Here is a 17,202-nt window from a genome sequence, read left to right on the forward strand (position 1 = left end):
GATTTCTTTTATTCTATTGCTGTCAAAATAAGGACAATTACATGAGTGCCCTTTGTAAGGCAGCCAACACTAAAGACAATAATATGAAAAGAAAACATGCCCATATAACTAAGGCCCATTAGGCCCATCATCTCTACAATAGTGTTGGTTTGTGGGTTTAGAAACATAAAAGTTCAACTAGTAACCTTATCTTCTTAACCCGCCATTGTGCTATGGTGTTTGTTGAATTTAGGGAAGAAAGTTACATATAACAACATTCATTTTAATACACTAATTACTCCACACTTAAGCATATAAACGATCCTATGGTTGGTGGTAGGTAGTGAAAAAGGTTAAATAAATATACATCTATTTGAACACAAATAGGATTTAGCATAAATTGTTCAAATCAAAGTTTACTTATTTGAACACTGCTATGGTTTTTGGGGCTCTAGGACCCTATTCCTTCGCTTCTAAACAACCCTAAGGATACTGCAGAAATGATCAAAAACTCTTGAAATGAAGGTTCATGTAATCGACATTTTTTTGGAGATGTATATCAACATTTAATGTGTATGAAACTCCTATATCTTCTCTCCCTCCATGATGTAAGATAACCCTTGACTGAGATGGAACCAGCCCAAAGAAAACTTCCTACAGTGGAGAAAACACAATGAAATGGAAACAAAGCATTATCTTCAATAGTTGAAATAGAAAGTGGGAGATGCATTAACCTTTGAGTTTGACTGTATCAATACCGCTGTAAATTCAACAATTGTAAATCAAAAGTGTGAGATGGAACCTTTAAGTTTGATTGTATCAATTCTATCCTCCCATGAAACGTTTTTGTGTGGGTAATTGCACATAACTAGCAAAACATGCACAAAATTGGTTTCAAATTGGTGTGAAAAGAAAATGACGTGGAATTACAAAAATAGAGATTTCAAAAAAAGGAGAAAAAAGTTGAGACTTTCTTGTTTCACTAAAATACTCTAAATTTTTTATTTTATCCTTCTCTACTTGTAAGGATAGAAATGTGATTTGAATAACAAATTTTCTCCTAATTTAAATCTCTCTCATTAAGTCATATTTAATATATTGTTTCTCATTAACATTCATTCAATCATATTCTTGATTAGAATACCCCTATTTTTTAATTTGGTCATCTCTAATTGTGAGGGCACAAAAGGTAATTTGAATCACTACATTTCTCCTCATTCAATTCCCTTCATTAAGTCTTTTATTTATAGTATTAATTCCCATTCTCATATTGAACCCTATATTTAAATTATTCTTCTTACCAAAAAATTCTATCAATTAGATCTATATTCAATAGTTTTAATGATATAAAATACATGCTTTTTAGAATTGACTCAAAAGTGAAATCGTTCTTCCATCTTGGTGTCAAGTAAGCAATTTGACCATCTAGGTCAAATGTGTCAATCATTGATCTCCTAATTAAATAATAAAAATAAAAAAAAAGATAAAAATTAAAATAGAAATGGTATAGAAACTTTGTAGTAAACACTTAGACACATCTGTAATATTTTATATTTATCATATTAAAAATTAAATATGATAAACAAGAATTGTTTTTAACTTTCTAGTGATGGAAATAATATACAATATTTAAAACAAACCCAAAAATGAAATTGTTTTCCTAGTTGTTGGTAGATCAACAATTCAATCTTTTAGGTCAAATGTGCCAAATTGTGAAGTCATAATTAAATAATAAAAGATAAAAAGATAAAAAGATAAAAACACAAAAAATTATCCAAAAAAATATATAAATTATGTATAAAATATCTGGGCATATCTCTAACATTTTATATTAATTACATATTAAATAAAAAAATAGTGTGACAAAGAATAATTGTTTCTATTGATGATAGAAATAAAATATAAGTTTAAAGCCAACCTAAAAATGGAGTTGTTTTCCTATTTAGTGGTAAGTCAACAATTCAACCTTTTTGGGCCAAATGCATTACCCTTGATGTTATAATTAAATAATAATTAAAATTGAAAACATATTAAAGCGCATAAAAGTATAAAAATACAAAAAAGAAAAAAAGAAATTGTAGAAAATGTATGGGCACATCTCTAATATTGCATTTTCTTTCTATTAAACAAAAAAAGTGTAACAAATAAGAATAATTTTTATAGACATAGAAATATTAAAAAACTATGTAGAAATTTCAGAAACTTATTATCTACAATTATAATAAAAAAAAATTGCCACATGCAAAAGCATGTGCACACTTACTATATATATATAGATAGATAGATAGATAGATATAGAGCTCAAAAAGAAGATTTCAACCAGCCCTAAAGGAGAGATTGAATTGCCCTATTTTGGTACCTAAGTGATCCAAAACTGAAGTGCTGAAAAGTTATAGAGAAAGTGAGTAGTGTGACTTTCATTGGAAGAATTGATTTGGCCAGTTGGATATCTGAAAGTTGAAAATTGAGTTACATACATGTATGAAATAAACAAAAACAAACAATAGTCAAATACTCCATGGCAATCTTGTGTTTACAGTGAGTTAAATAAACTTTATTTCTTGCAATTTCACTTTTGAAATAAAAAACATTGAGTATGGTTCACTCATATTTGGCTAAACAAAAGGAAGTGCTTAATAATTGCAAAATAGATCTAAGCTGAAAAGAAAAAAAAAATGCATGGGACAAGTCTTGGAAGGAATAAAATATGATGATAATAAGGAGATTATAGAGTTAAAGAATCTGTAAACCATTGCCCTGTTCATGGATTCACAAGTCATTGCTCTGTTTGGTTTTCAACCTTAGCATATAGTAGTAACGATTGCGAGAGAAGGGTGGGACAAAATATGCTACCTAATTGCTAGTGAATAGTCCAACACTAGAAGAACAACATCAGAAAAATTTAAGAGACTCTCTAGATTGTAAGGGAAAAGAAAGAAATCAACATCAATTCAATCCATTGTAATAGTTGGCTCTTGTGAATTACAATGGAAGCAATGCCATTGGTGATGTTGAGTTGCAACTTCCACAAATTTCTAATGAATCTTGATTAGAGCCACAATTTCTAGTCGACCGCTAGTCTTCATATCATGGTGGTCTTAGATATTTTTGCTTGGACTGGAAATGATGAAAGAACGATTGATGCCAAAAAATTAAGCTAAGGCTGTGTTTGATTGCAATGCAAATAAATTTGTACCGATGTGAAACTATGGCAGTGCAAATGATTTGAATGCAAATTTGACCTATTTTTGTTTTAAATTTTAACTTATTTTGTTTGATTTCATCACAAATGAACTAAATTAAGGCATCAAGCAAAATAAAGTAAAACCCAAAACAAAATTAAATGAAAATTTGCATTTTTCTTTTCATTTGTACTCCCATACATTTGTACTAGTGCAAATAAAATTGCACTGCAACCAAACACAACTTAAAGGACAAATTGGAAGTCAAGTTGAGCCATGAGATTGTGGTGGAGTGTCAGAGATATGGGGTTTCTCAATTTGTAATTAAAGAATTTGTTCTTCTTTCAAGGCATGTAAGGGAGAGGACAAAGCACAAAGGTCTACTGCAAGTGTTGATAGTGACGAACTATGGGCTAGAGTTAGGGGTGGATTCGAGCCGAGCTAAGCCGAATAGTACCAAGCTCGAGCTCGGCTCGAGAATGTTCTACAAGGCTTGAGCTCGAACTCGGTTCAAGCCAGAACCTTGAGCTCGAGCTCGACTCGGCTCAAACTCGATTTTGAGAAAAAATATTTTATAAAAATAAAAAATTATATATAAAAATATTTTTATTTGATATTTAAAAAATTAAGAATTCTAATATTTTTATTATATATATATATATTATTTTTTATAATTTTATTTTATATATATATATATATATATATATATATTCGAGCTGGCTCATGAGCCTTACGAGTCGAGCTCTAGTAGGCTCGAGCTCGGCTCGTTTAAAAATTGAGCCAGTGAATTGGGCTTGAGCTCAGTTGAAACCGAGTCGAGCCGAGCTTTTTATGAACCAAGCTCGAGCAGCTCGTAAAAAGTTCGTCTCGTTGCCACCCCTAGCTAGAGTGATGCTTCCTCCTCTCGATAGAAATTTTTGTAGTGCCACCTACCCTAGAGATTGGAGATGAACCATAAATTCTTGATGTAAGCTAGTGGATTTGGAACTTGTGGTCTAACTCCAAAAGCCTGAGGAAAATGGCTATGAAAGCAATGCCAGTGATAAGGGTTACAATTGGATTGAGCTTTAGTCAAATAGTACTAGCTCAATTTTGATTAGGCTCAATTTGAGTTTGATTCCAATAAAGTTTATTTATTATAATATATTATGATTTTTTTTGTAAAAATATATTTTAATATTCTATATAATATAAGAATATACATATACTATATATTATAAAAAGATATATCATATATGTGTATATATATATATATATATATATTATAAATAAAATATGTTGAATTTTAAGCTTTTAAGCCAAATTTAAGCTCATTGAATATTTAATCAAACTGAGCTCAAACTAGGAAATAGAGTTTGAATCAAACTCAAACTTGAACTTGAGCCTAATAGAATTTTAGTTGAACCAAGCTAAGACATGCAAAAGTTCAACTCAGCTCGGCTTGATTGCACCCCTAATGGTGATTGTAGAGAAAGAGAAAGAGAGGGGGGGAGGGGGGAAGGAGGAGAGAGAAAAATATGGGTCTCCCCCCTGATGGGTTTAATGGATGTGTTAGTCTTCATAGGTCACATATGGGTATGGGGCCTATTTATAATGTTTTGGACCTCCGTATTCTTGTATTTTGCTTTTACCTATTTTACCCCTTCAATTATTATTCCAGAAATTTTTAAAACTTAAGTTGATGCAAATATCCCTATTTAAGTTAATAGTTGATTTAAATTGGCCCAATTTGACCCATGTTTATGAGGGGTTAACCAGGTTTATGTACTTATATAATCCACTCTGTTACAATTCTTTTCTCAAAGATTTTTTTGGATGTGCTTATTGGTGTGTTCAGAAGTGTGTCGTTAACCACTTCGGAACACCAGTTTCAATATTTATAATTATTTTGATTATCAAAATAACTACAAAATGCAGTTAGTGGTGAGAAAGGGGTTGTATCCATAGGGAAGCGAGCGAAATTTTGTTACGTACTTCAATTCAGACAAAATAACAAGATTTGAGATTGTAGAAATACAAAATTTAATTAACTGAACCGGAATCGATTAAAATAAAATTCTAACAATGCTGAAAGTAAAGATTGCAGAAAAATAAATAAATAACAAAAAAAACTAAATATAAAAATCTACAACTTGGTTAGAGGTAGCAATCTCCGGATCTATCTTTTGACCCTCGAACTCCTCGAGCTGGGCCTTTCGTCTTACCTGGCCGAATTTCAGATTTGCAGAAAGGAAGACAAAAATTAAATTTGATAAAAAAAAAATTGCAAAAGTAAAATAAAAACTGGAAATTAAAGAATAGAAAATAAAAACACGCATAAAAAATAAATATAAAACTATAGGAAACTAGTTGGGATCCAGATCCAGAGGTGGTAGTGGTGGTTAGGCGAATTGCAAGCAGGAACCCCTCCTCTTGCCTGGGCATTCTCCTCTTCCTCTACCCTTGAACTTCTCAAGAACAACATTTTCTCTTACTTGGGGACAAGATCCAATAGAAATAAAATCTAAATGATTGCCAGAATAAAAATAACATAAAAGAAAATAAAAAAAAAAAACAAAAGGGATGGTTGATCAAATCCAGTGGTGATAGTTGCGGATTGGTTGGACTGCTTGCAGGAACCCCTCCTAACAAGATCTGGGCGTCATTCCTTTTTACAACCCTTGAATACGCCAAGAAACCTTAGCCTTGTGAATTGGGTGAATTGACCAACCCCTTCTTCAGGGCCCTTGGGGTCCTTTTTATAGAGAATGGTGGACAAAACTGGGATTAGAGAGAATGAGAGGGGTAACAACTGGGTTTTTTCATAGAAATATGGGCACCATAGGGTTGAGAATGGAGGGTTAAGATTGTTCTAAGGTGATCCTAAGAATGAAAAGAGAAGGAGAGGGCGCCCAATATTATGTAGGGCTGAGATTTGGACACCTAGAATGGAAGGAGCAGATTTGGGCACCTAGAGTTGGAGGAATGTGATTGGTCGGTGTGATGTGGCACCCTAAGGTGATTGGTTGAGGTTTAAGGAGTGAGGTTTAAGGCTAGGATGTTGTATAGGGAGAGATCTAAGGGTATAAGGGGCTGCTAAGGCTTGGATGGTTGAGATTAGAGGTTAGGAGAGAGTGGAGGGTGGAGATTTGATAACCTAGGGCGGCTAGGGTTTGCTAGAGGTGAAAAGAATGAGTGGGGAGGCGCCCTAGGGTTTGATAAGGAGAGGGGAGTATGCTAATACAGTAGGAGGGGCGCCTATCTGGGTTTGGCAGATAGGAGGCGCCCTCCTGTGCTCAGTTTTTCACAGAAATACCCCCTCTCTCAATTGGAATTCACATTAGCTTCCCAAAAACTACATTTCAGCTCTGAAACTTCTCCAGTTTTCCCTAGGATTTGCATAGGGACCCTCAGAGGTCACATTATTGAATTTAAATAGGAAAATTACACATTTTAACTATTCTAAGGCTTAAAATACCCCTGAAATGATGCACTTAAGGCATCAAAATACAAAGTTATCACTTGTTATCCTTGTTTTTGTCCTTACAATAAACACAAGCCCAGTTGTTGCTCCTCTCTTCACATCTTTCTTAGTTATAGTTCTTACCATAATGATTATCGTTTTTTAAAACCTTCATTTTGTCAAATCATTGTTACTAGAGATGTTTTTTTTTTTTTATGAAATTGTGTTTCCTTGTGCTACTATTATAAAATTGATCCTTTCTTCTTTTAAGGTTTCTAGTATGTACAACCCTACCCTCTTCCCTCTCTTTCTCTACCTTCTAAGAAATACCACCTTCCTCTCCTTTTCCTAAACTATCTTCTCTAATTACAAATCGCTCCTATTCATGTAGATATTTCCCTTCATCTCACTATTTGGTCACTAAAATGAGAGATTTGGATATCGTCATGAGAAACGCAGCTCCTACCCCAACCCTAATTCAATCTCATTCAATGACCATTAGGTCACAATCCAGTTCTTCTCATGCCATGATTTCCATTAGGTATATTTTTTCTACTGTGTTAATTACTCCTTTTTTCTAATGCTATTATGGAACCATCTTGCTTTTCTCAAGCTAAAAACTTGTTGAATGGAGGTAAGCTATCTATAAAGAATTTGATAGGTTAGTGGAAATTTGTACTCACACCCTTATTGGTTTAAAGTGGATTTATTATATCAGACAAAATGTTGATGGATGAATTCAAAGGTATAAAACATGCATTGGTGCTCAAGGATTTGCTCGAAGGTATACCCAAGCATTGATGTAGTGATACATTGAGCCCTATTGTTAAGCCTTGTTGTTATATGGGGTTTGCTCAATAATCAAGCTAGGTGATCAATTTAAAGGTATAAAGAAAAGCTTTTCTCATTAGGGCTATCTTTGGCCTTGCCATTACATGTGGTTGCTTCATTAGGAAGTTAGATATCTCTAGTTCATGCATTTTTACATGTTGACCTTAGTGAGGAATTTTATATGTCACAACCACAAGGTTTTGTTGATTCTCAATTTCCTAACTATGTTTGCAAGATGAGAAAGGTTCTCTGTGGTCTTAAACAAATGTCTAGGGCTTGGTTCTCCAATTTATGCATTCATCTTGTGCATTTGAGCTTTGTTTCCACCAATTCAAATTCTTCTTTCTTTGTTTATAGGCATGGTGATACTACAATATTCTTACTGTCTATATTGATGACTTGTTGTTTACTAGTTGTAAGACAGTTAATATATATTCGAAAGTAGTAAAACCGCATTGATATGTGTAATAAAATCTAGAACAAATAATAGACTCATGACATAATAGTGTAGCATGGAAGCGAAATTGAGCCAACTTGGCCTTGTAAAGTCTTGAGTAAGTTCACAAATTCGTTAACTACTTCACAAGGCCACATAGGCCGAGCCTCGCAAGTTGCCTTGTGAGGTCATGATAGCTTAACCTTGTGAGTCACCTCAGTAGATCAATGTCTCGCCTCACTAAGTTTCCTCACAACACCACAATATTTCGACTTGATGATTATGCCTCGTGATGTTGTGCTTGAGGGTCATGTTGAAGGGGTCAGACATGTAATTAATACCTCAAGGAAACCATGTTTGGTTGTACCTGGATGTTATATTGATATGTACCGCCTCCTAAGGAGACACGCATCTTGAGGAGAAATCAATGGGATATTTTGGAATATTTTGGAATTTTTGCTCATGCATGTACCCTTGTTCCCTTACCTCTATAAATAGGGGAACCAACCTTTGTAAGAGGGAGTTGATTTCCACTCCACTCAAAGATAATTAACACCTTCCTTCCTCACTGCCATGATTCTAAAGTCCATCCTTATCCTTGTTGGATTAAATTAGTAACAAGGCTTCAACTCTCTCTCGTTTACTCTCTCAATTGGTCACTATGTTTACAATTAAGGACTTAGGTGACTTGCATTACTTTCTTGTGATTGAAGCTCATGCTACTTATTCTGAGTTTGAACTCTCTCAGTGTAAATATATTATATATATTATTGTTCAACTTGGTCTTGATGGACCGAAATTAATTGCTACTTCATTGTCTACTAATTGCCACATATCCAAAGAGGATGGCACCCCTCTCAATGATCCCTCTTTATATCGCCACATAATTGGCTCTATACAATATGCTACCATTACTCGCCTTGATATCTCATTTGTTGTTAATAAGGCTTGTTAGTTCTTATGAGCCCTCATTGATGTTCATTGGAACTTTTTAAGCATATATTTTTTCTATTTAAAGGAACTTCTGATCATGTTTTGGATTTCACTAATGGTGGTTCTCCATCTATTCATGCCTAATGTGGAGCAAACTAGGTGGATTGTCATAATGGTTGCTACTTTGCAGGTGGATATATTGTGTTCTTTGGCCCTAATTTGGTTTTATGGTGAGCCCACAAGTAGGTTACAATTGCTCAATCTAGTGCAAAGGTTGAGTTCTACTTCTTGGCTCATCTTATTGCAGAGATTATTTGGCTTTGTTCTTTGTTAAAAGAACTCAAAGTTACTTGTTTCTCTCCTACTATTTGATGTGACAACATAGGTGTCACCTACTTAGAAGAAAATCTTCTCTATATCTCACTCTACCAAGCTCATACCAAACACAGAGAAGTTTATTTTCACTTAGTCATGATCAGGTTTATATATATATATATATATATATATATATATATATATAGAGAGAGAGAGAGAGAGAGAGAGAGAGAGAGAGAGAGAGAGAGAGAGAGATACAAGATCTTCTGATGATTGATAACTGATATTCTTACTAAAGGCATGGCTTGTGCTTGTTTTCAATTGTTACATGGAAAACTCAATGTTGTTGCTTGGCCATTGAGTTCGGGGGGGAAGATTGGAGATAATAATGAACACGTGAATGTTCAAGATAGCAAGGCAATTGTTGATAGAAGACAAGATCTCTTTATCAAGACCCAATTGATTGATATTCTCGATCTTATATAACAACTATAATTCTGTTAGGATTGTATTAGGCATAATTTGAGTACAATTTAAATGCTTTGTAGTATAAATATTTGTTTTTTAATATTTTAATCTAATGAAAGCCATTCACATCATTGGTCTTCTTCATCCTTATCTTACACTAGTTACACCCATATCTCAAGTATTTGGGGAGGATTTCCTAGAAGACAGGCTTAATCTTTTCTATAAGTCTAATCCCATCCCAGAAATTATATGTTCATTTTGCTGATGAGGATTTGCCATCAAGTTAGTTCTCTGATCTAAATTTCCTTCTATAAATTTATATTCATAGAATGATGAAAATGTGAAGATAGAGATTAGGAATAACTTTGATGAGATTGTGTTGGATGATTCAAAAGATGTTCCTTCTCTAGGTCTCACTTTCATGAGATTAATCTAAAACCTATGAGCTATTTATTTATTAATCTATAATGTTCTCTTTATTATTATTGGCACGATTCTAATATTTGGTTATGAGTGGGTGTTTGGTATAGTGGCATTGCATTACCTTGAATTTTGGATTGATCAATACAAATTTGCAAGAATTTGTTGTCACATCATATATGTGTCATTTCAATTAAAAAAAAATGCATGTGTGTGAGAAATATCAAATTTGGCATTTTAGGTAGAAATAACAATTTGTATTAATCAACTCAAAATATTTTCAAAACATTTCAAATAGAAAATTTTGTCTCATAAATTTGTATTGATCAATCCAAAATACAACGATAACGCAATGCCAATGTACCAAACACCTCCTACATCTATATATGCAATATGGTGTGGGCATTACCAAGCACTGGAACTAATTTACACAACAAGCTTGCTAAGAAACTGTGCGGCATTCATTCTTTTGTCATGGCTAGAACAACCAATGAGCACCCACGGGCTAAGGTATTATACATTCTTCACTTGTGGTTCATGCCACACAACTTGTTGAAACCTTGAAGAGTTGATAGCTTATACCAGTCTCTTGGTAGAAGCCAGTGCTGTCAACAACTCCGTTTACAAAAATGCAATATAAATGATATATTTATAAATAAAAAACACACATATATATATTATCAGATCGGATATATAGGAGGGGAATGATCTGAATTCAATTTGATTTCTGATTGAATCCTATTATCTGATCCGATTTAAAGATCCGAAGTGGAAATATCCGAATTCAACAAAATGAGATCAAACTTTAGATTGGATCCATTTACACCCCTATTTGTGGGGAAATTCCTATCCACATAAAATTCAATTGATCCCTAGTAATATAATTTAGCTCTATAGTGTGCTAGTTAATAGCAAATGCCTTGTTGTCCCAATTCTCCTACATAAAATTTATTGTTGTCCAACGAATGAACATGGGGACCTAGTTATTTACAAAGGGAATGGTGGTTGCTGAATTGCTTCAAATTATCAAGGTTGAAATCCCGAGGTGATGAATATATTATCAAGGAATGCATAATTCCATCATCTTAGATCGGTTTTCTTTCTTATGTAATTTATATACTAATTATATGAAAGAAGTCAATTAAGATTACTTTAATAGAAATATTTTAATATTATAGGCCTTTTTAAAGCTTTATCTTTTTTTTTACACGAACAATTCTATACCAACAGTAAGGATTTATTTTCTTTACTATTGCTCAATTTGGAAGGAGTACAAATACAAATTTGTAGAGTACAAAACCTTACATTTTATATTATTTTGTCTGTATTCGTAATACAATATATATATATATATTGTATTACAATATATAGATAGATAGATAGATTTCCCATCTCAATTAAGAGAAGTGGTGACTCTTCTGAGAGACGTTTGGATTTAAAAAATAAGTGTGATGAAATGGTAGATGGGTAACCCACACCCACACTTGTGCCCCAGCCCGGCCCAACACTGAGCACCTAGGATACTTGAGTATCACGAATTGCAGCAATCTCACAACTCGGCTCTTCAATGCGAAATGCAAAATGAGTGAATGCAAATGGATGTTCATACATGGGGGTATAAATATATTTCCCAATGCAAGTAAGAAAAGTGGCAACTTTTCTGAGAAACGTTCGGATCAAATCCGTCGGTATATGTGAAAATTTTGTCGATATATCTCTATATGAGCTACTCCGACAGTCAACCAATGCGTCAGGTAAGATATCGTCGGTATATACCTATACCAATGGATTTCGAGATTCTAAACTGTCAGTCAAGCTATCCGTCGGTGTACATCATAGGTACAGGGTATGACATAAATTGCTATACCGACGGATTCGTTCGTCACAATATGAGTCCTGTCTATCGGTATAGGTTCACTTTATACCAATAGAACGTGGGCGTTAGTATAGGATCAGGATATACCAACACAGGTCGTCCGCCGTTAGAAGTTCAGGGTATACCTAAGATGTACAACACAAAAAGAACACCTGTACATCAAAAAATGTTCTCTAGATTCCTGTTCGACCAAAATGGCCAACATAGAAAGAATACTTATACATCAAAAAACTAAACAATATGCAAAAGCTTAACTTGTTCAATGACAAACAAATAAACATGACATTCCTTGACTATTTCCCCCCAAAAAAATCCAAGCAAAAGTTCAATCAGGCCAACCAATTTGAGATGGGTTTTCCTTTTTGTACAGATGAATACAAACATTCAGTTGCTATGGTTATGAACTCAATCATATATTTGTAGTTCAAAAACTCTTCAATTTGGTCATTAGAACCAGAGCCGTGTCTCCAAGGCCAATGAGTTCCAGCTTTTTTTATCATAAGATTAGATTACGTCGGGCCAAAGAGTTCCATTGCTTCTAACACAGGCGAAGATTCCTCTATATAGTCTGAATATCTCTGAGGCAGGTTTTTAGATGATCTCAATCTTGGTGTTTCAGCCCTCTATGAGGCCTCCCACTTCTCAGCTAAACCATCACCTTCCAACACCCATAAGGCCTCGGACATTTTTGGACGCTGAGAAGGATGGAATTGTGTACACAAAAGAGCAACCTTATCCATCTCCTCTAACTCAACGCTATCAAAGTTGTTATTCAGACATTTATCCACCATGAGATTGAGCTTTCCCTCCTGATGAAGCTTCTTCACCTGCACAAAATAAGTAACAACATCAGACACACTAGAAGGATATCAACTTATATATTGGCTCGTTCTAAAGTCCTGGCCTTAAATTCTTTTTCGGTTGTAAAGTATTCTTTAGAGTTCTTTCTTGGAGTTCTTCTGGTGCAGAAGTATGTCTTCAGAGTTCAATCCAAGATCAAGGAACCCCATCATTAAGAGTGCATAAGGCCAGTCCTAAGGAGCATCACTTGGGGTCGACCCAAATTGGTTCCTCTGAGATTGGTGAACCACCATACCAACCTGTGGCATAGTTTTGGATAGTTTAGATGCTAGAACCTGATCCAACAAAAAACCCACAGCACTAGATATCTGGATTTCCCCATCATAACTATGCTTTACATTCAATCTGGGGAAATTTCGATTTCCCACAAAGCTTTAAGTCTACCACCAGAGCCAGAACAAGAGTTCAGAAGGGCACACATGGTATGAAAGCCAGATCAACCAATCCATAAACTCCAAGTCAAAGATTGCAAACAAAGAAGAATAAAGTACATTGTATGGAAAGATCATCCAATTGGATCAACTTCCAGCCTAGGAAGCCAAGTGCCAAGAACATGGAATATGAGAATGGGAACTTTAAACCGACAAATAAGTTTGCCGCACCCTTATTACGTATCTGAGAAACCTTCCCTGTGGACAATGGGCATCCCTCCATGATCCACACACACACACACATACATATAGAGAGAGAGAGAGAGTACCCAATCAAGCATTACACGTTTCTGGTTCACTGCCTGTCCAAAATCTAGAGCCTTCTGACCTGTAATCAGTTCAAGAAGCAAGATACCAAAACCAAATACATTTGTCTTTTCTGATAATTGACCTGTTGGTAAGTACTCAGGAGCTATGTGGCCAACTGTCCCATGGATAGCTGTGGTGACATGAGAATCCCTGTGATCCAAGAGCTTTGCCAATCCAAAATCTCCAACAACTGCTTCAAAATCTTCATCAAGCAGAATGTTAGCTGCTTTCACATCACGGTGAATAATTTTGGGGTCACACTGTTCATGCAAATAAAGTAGACCTCTAGCAGTCCCTAAAACTATCCTCTTTCATCTTGACCAATCTAGAGCTGGCTTTCCATGGATATGATGATCTGGTATGGAAAAACATGTTTCAAACAATCATAGACTATTGGAATAAACCACCAAAAAAGACTATCCCAATAATCTGTTCTGACTTAGTAGTTGAGGAATTGAAAAAATAATTCAAACAATAAAATTATGAAATAATGCAGACCTAGATGATGCAGTCTTCAGCTACAAAACTTCACCAGGACAACTCAGTTACAAGTCACAAATGTAGTTTAGAATTACTAAAATAGCAGCACTGTTTATAGAATAAAACGGTGTAAAATTACAGAGATGTACTCCCTTAAATAAAGAAAATCCTGGCTTCAAGTTGGTATTTTTTCCCTTTAAATCTTAGCATTTGCAGGAATTTTTTCTTTAATGCATGATGCCTGGATCACTATTTAAATGACATGTTTCAGAGACAAGTTTTACTATTATGGTTATGGCACATTAAAACAGGTCCCATGATAGCAGAGCACAAACTCAACAAATGGAAAAATATCTGATGTCCTCGGATGTTGAAAAGAAGTTCTTGAAAGTTGAGTCCCCAATAGTGTAGTTTTTAATCTAACCAAATCACTCACCTCTTAATCGAGATGCTACACTTCCATTTGGCATATAAGGGTAAACCAGGATCCGTTCATTCTCTGTCATGCAGAACCCACAAAGTCAGAGGAGGTTCCCATGGACAGCCAAGCTTAATGTCTCAACTTCTGTCTGGAATTGGACTTCACCACCAGCTGCATTATAATCTTTCAACCTTTTGACAGCTACCAGACTCCCATCTGACAAGCAACCCTTGTAAACAATTCCAGAGCCACCACTTCCTAAAATGTTCTTTGAGTTGAAATGGTTAGTGGCTAATCAGAGTTCCATAAATGAGTACTTCTTCAAGTGGCCCAAGAACACCTCTGGATCACTAGTCTGCCAATGGAACATTTAAACTGAGAAACTAAGGCACATTATACAACAATACACTGCTATGTGCAGAGGAAAATAACTTCTTGCAATAAATGAAGTCTTATCAGTGATTCAGTATGTTAAACATAAACAAACTAATTTAACCAAATAAAAAAGGAGTTAAACAGAAAATGCACAAAAAAATCTTATTTAGGAGGCATTATAAGTCATGCACATAGTTTATTCCAAGCACCATTAAATTGGTACAGCATAGAACTCCTAAATCAATAATCACAATCCAATCCATCATACTCATTTAACAAATTAGGAAAGCAAAAACAATGCCTTTAAATTGCCCATAATTTATTTGTTAGATCTTGATCAGCACATACTTTTTGCTCTACAAGATGTCCCAGGCATTCACATGAACACTTCCATCCAATCCATTTTTACAGTCATACAGCTCACAAAATGTGCAACCAATGATTAGGACATGGTTCAGATATAAGTCGGTCAAAGCATATCTAAGGATACCCAATCAGTAATGCGGATCACCAGTTGAAATAGTAGAGTCTAGCAAGGAAGATAGATCTGGAAAGATTGCATGTGTTCACATACTAGTACAAGATATGATCCACGAAAAAAAATCTACAATAGGAATAGGTACTGACCATTAACATCAAAGAAAATCTGCTTGTTGTATTTGTGTCGCCACCAGAGAAGCAGCCCAACAGCAACAATGATGAAAGAAATTAACACAACACTTACCCCAAATCCAATAGCAAGATGGTGGCTTTTTGCTCCTCCCGAATCTGACTGGTCTGGAAAGCCAAAGTTATTTATAGCATAGATATTGACATACTCAAGTAAGTAATCTTTAGAATTATTTAATTGTGCAACACAAATGTATATGTGCTAATTGTGGATTTGTAGGTGCTACCTCTTGGAACATCTGGGGAAAGAAAGTGGCTCTGGAGACACAGCAGAACAGTTAATTTTTGTATTTGGCCCACAAAGCAAAGGGTTCCCAATAATCCTATAGTAGGAAATAAAGATATATAATGTTAAGAATCAACATAACTTGAAAAGAAAACAAAAGCATTATAAGACTGAGAAAAGGGGTACTTGAAAGTTCTGGCAGATATTTTTGGCAAGGAACCATTTAAATTGTTATAAGAAAGATCCCTACAAGCAAAGTTAACTTAAAATGCCCCTATGAACACTGAGCTTTTAACTATATAAAGGAGATAAGTCCTTAAAATAAGGAATACCAAATGCAGCCTAATTAACATTACATTATTTTAGTGTTTTTTTTTTTGTAGCAGAATGATTAGAAATGCAGTCATAAATGGCCCCTTGTCAATTAAAAGTGGTCATTTTCAAATATATATCTTTTTCCTTTTGGAAATTGGACAAAACCCAATGTATCAAGTTACGGTAAACTAAGCCTCGGTCCAGTTGATAATCTTGGTTATTTATAGAAGAGGAGATGTTGTATGCTTGTATTAGGAGGACCTCTCAAACTTGTAGCTTCTGCTAGGAGTAACCGAGCAAGACCTCAGGCTCAGCCTGATCTTGAAGATGGGTTAGGGTGGTTAAGTGAGAGTTCAAATTGTTTTACTGTAAAATCAATGTTTAAAAATCTGGTTGCTCCTCATGTAAGGTGATTTTTTTCATGTGGTTGGCTGTGAGGGAAGAGTTCAAACTATTGATCTGCTTCAATCAAAAGGGATGCTCATTGTTAACCATTGCTGCTTATGTGAGTTGGCAGCAGAGAATGTGAATCATACTCTCATGCACTGCAAGTTCTCCACCACAGTTTGGTCTCATTGTTTCAACCTCTTTGGGGTCTCTTGGGCTGTTCCCCAAGATTTGGAATCAATGTTCTCAACCTGGCTCAATCAATAACATTGAACAGTAATATTCAGGAGAAAATCAATGAAAGGTCAGCAATATTCTATACTGTATTTGCTTAAAAAGATGAAAATAAAAAAGTAAAATAAAATAAAAATAAATGGACAAATGGAAATTATTAAGCCAACGCTAATTAATATAAAGAGCATAATTAAATGAGAAACAGGGCAATCATTGGCGTTGATCATCAACCTTAGATAACAGCCTTGATATGAACATTGATCAAATGTAAATACCTAGAAAAAAAAGAGTGTATCATTAGGAGAAAGATATATGGACCTAAAGCATAACCTCTGAGCTGTGTTTAATCCATTATAGAAGTTGTTCTTACAATGTTTACTGGTTGTCCTTGCTATTTTGATATGTTGTTGTGTGTGTTCATATGTTCTGAAAGTGGGCGAGTGACGCAAAGCATATACTCATGATGCAAATGTACATCAGTGCATGCTTTCTTACAACAATGATCAGATCAGCTCATCAAATCAGATGATGGTCTCTGATTCATTCCTTGTTCTTTCTGGTTTTCTTCAAAAATAATCCTGGCATCTGCTGGAGATACATGATATAAGAGAC

At 34.7% G+C, this 17,202-nt stretch overlaps 1 long non-coding RNA gene and 1 pseudogene across 2 annotated transcripts; both read right to left on the minus strand.

Annotated features, from left to right (window-relative positions):
- Nucleotides 1-12,037: 12,037 nt before the first annotated feature.
- LOC148860684 (protein CLAVATA3 INSENSITIVE RECEPTOR KINASE 1-like) lies at nt 12,038-14,900 on the minus strand (annotated as a pseudogene). Its single transcript, XR_016112258.1, has 3 exons — nt 14,400-14,900; nt 13,444-13,838; nt 12,038-12,709 (listed from the first exon to the last, which is right to left on the minus strand). The product of XR_016112258.1 is annotated as a protein CLAVATA3 INSENSITIVE RECEPTOR KINASE 1-like (transcript).
- Nucleotides 14,901-15,397: 497 nt separating this feature from the next.
- On the minus strand, nt 15,398-17,097 carry LOC148860685 (uncharacterized). Its single transcript, XR_016112260.1, has 4 exons — nt 16,961-17,097; nt 16,822-16,865; nt 15,656-15,751; nt 15,398-15,536 (listed from the first exon to the last, which is right to left on the minus strand). It is a non-coding gene; the product is annotated as an uncharacterized LOC148860685 (long non-coding RNA).
- Nucleotides 17,098-17,202: the final 105 nt, after the last annotated feature.

This window comes from Nelumbo lutea, chromosome 4 (assembly GCF_056320005.1).
Source record: "Nelumbo lutea isolate HS-2025 chromosome 4, American lotus-T2T, whole genome shotgun sequence".
Classification (NCBI taxonomy): Eukaryota; Viridiplantae; Streptophyta; class Magnoliopsida; order Proteales; family Nelumbonaceae; genus Nelumbo; species Nelumbo lutea.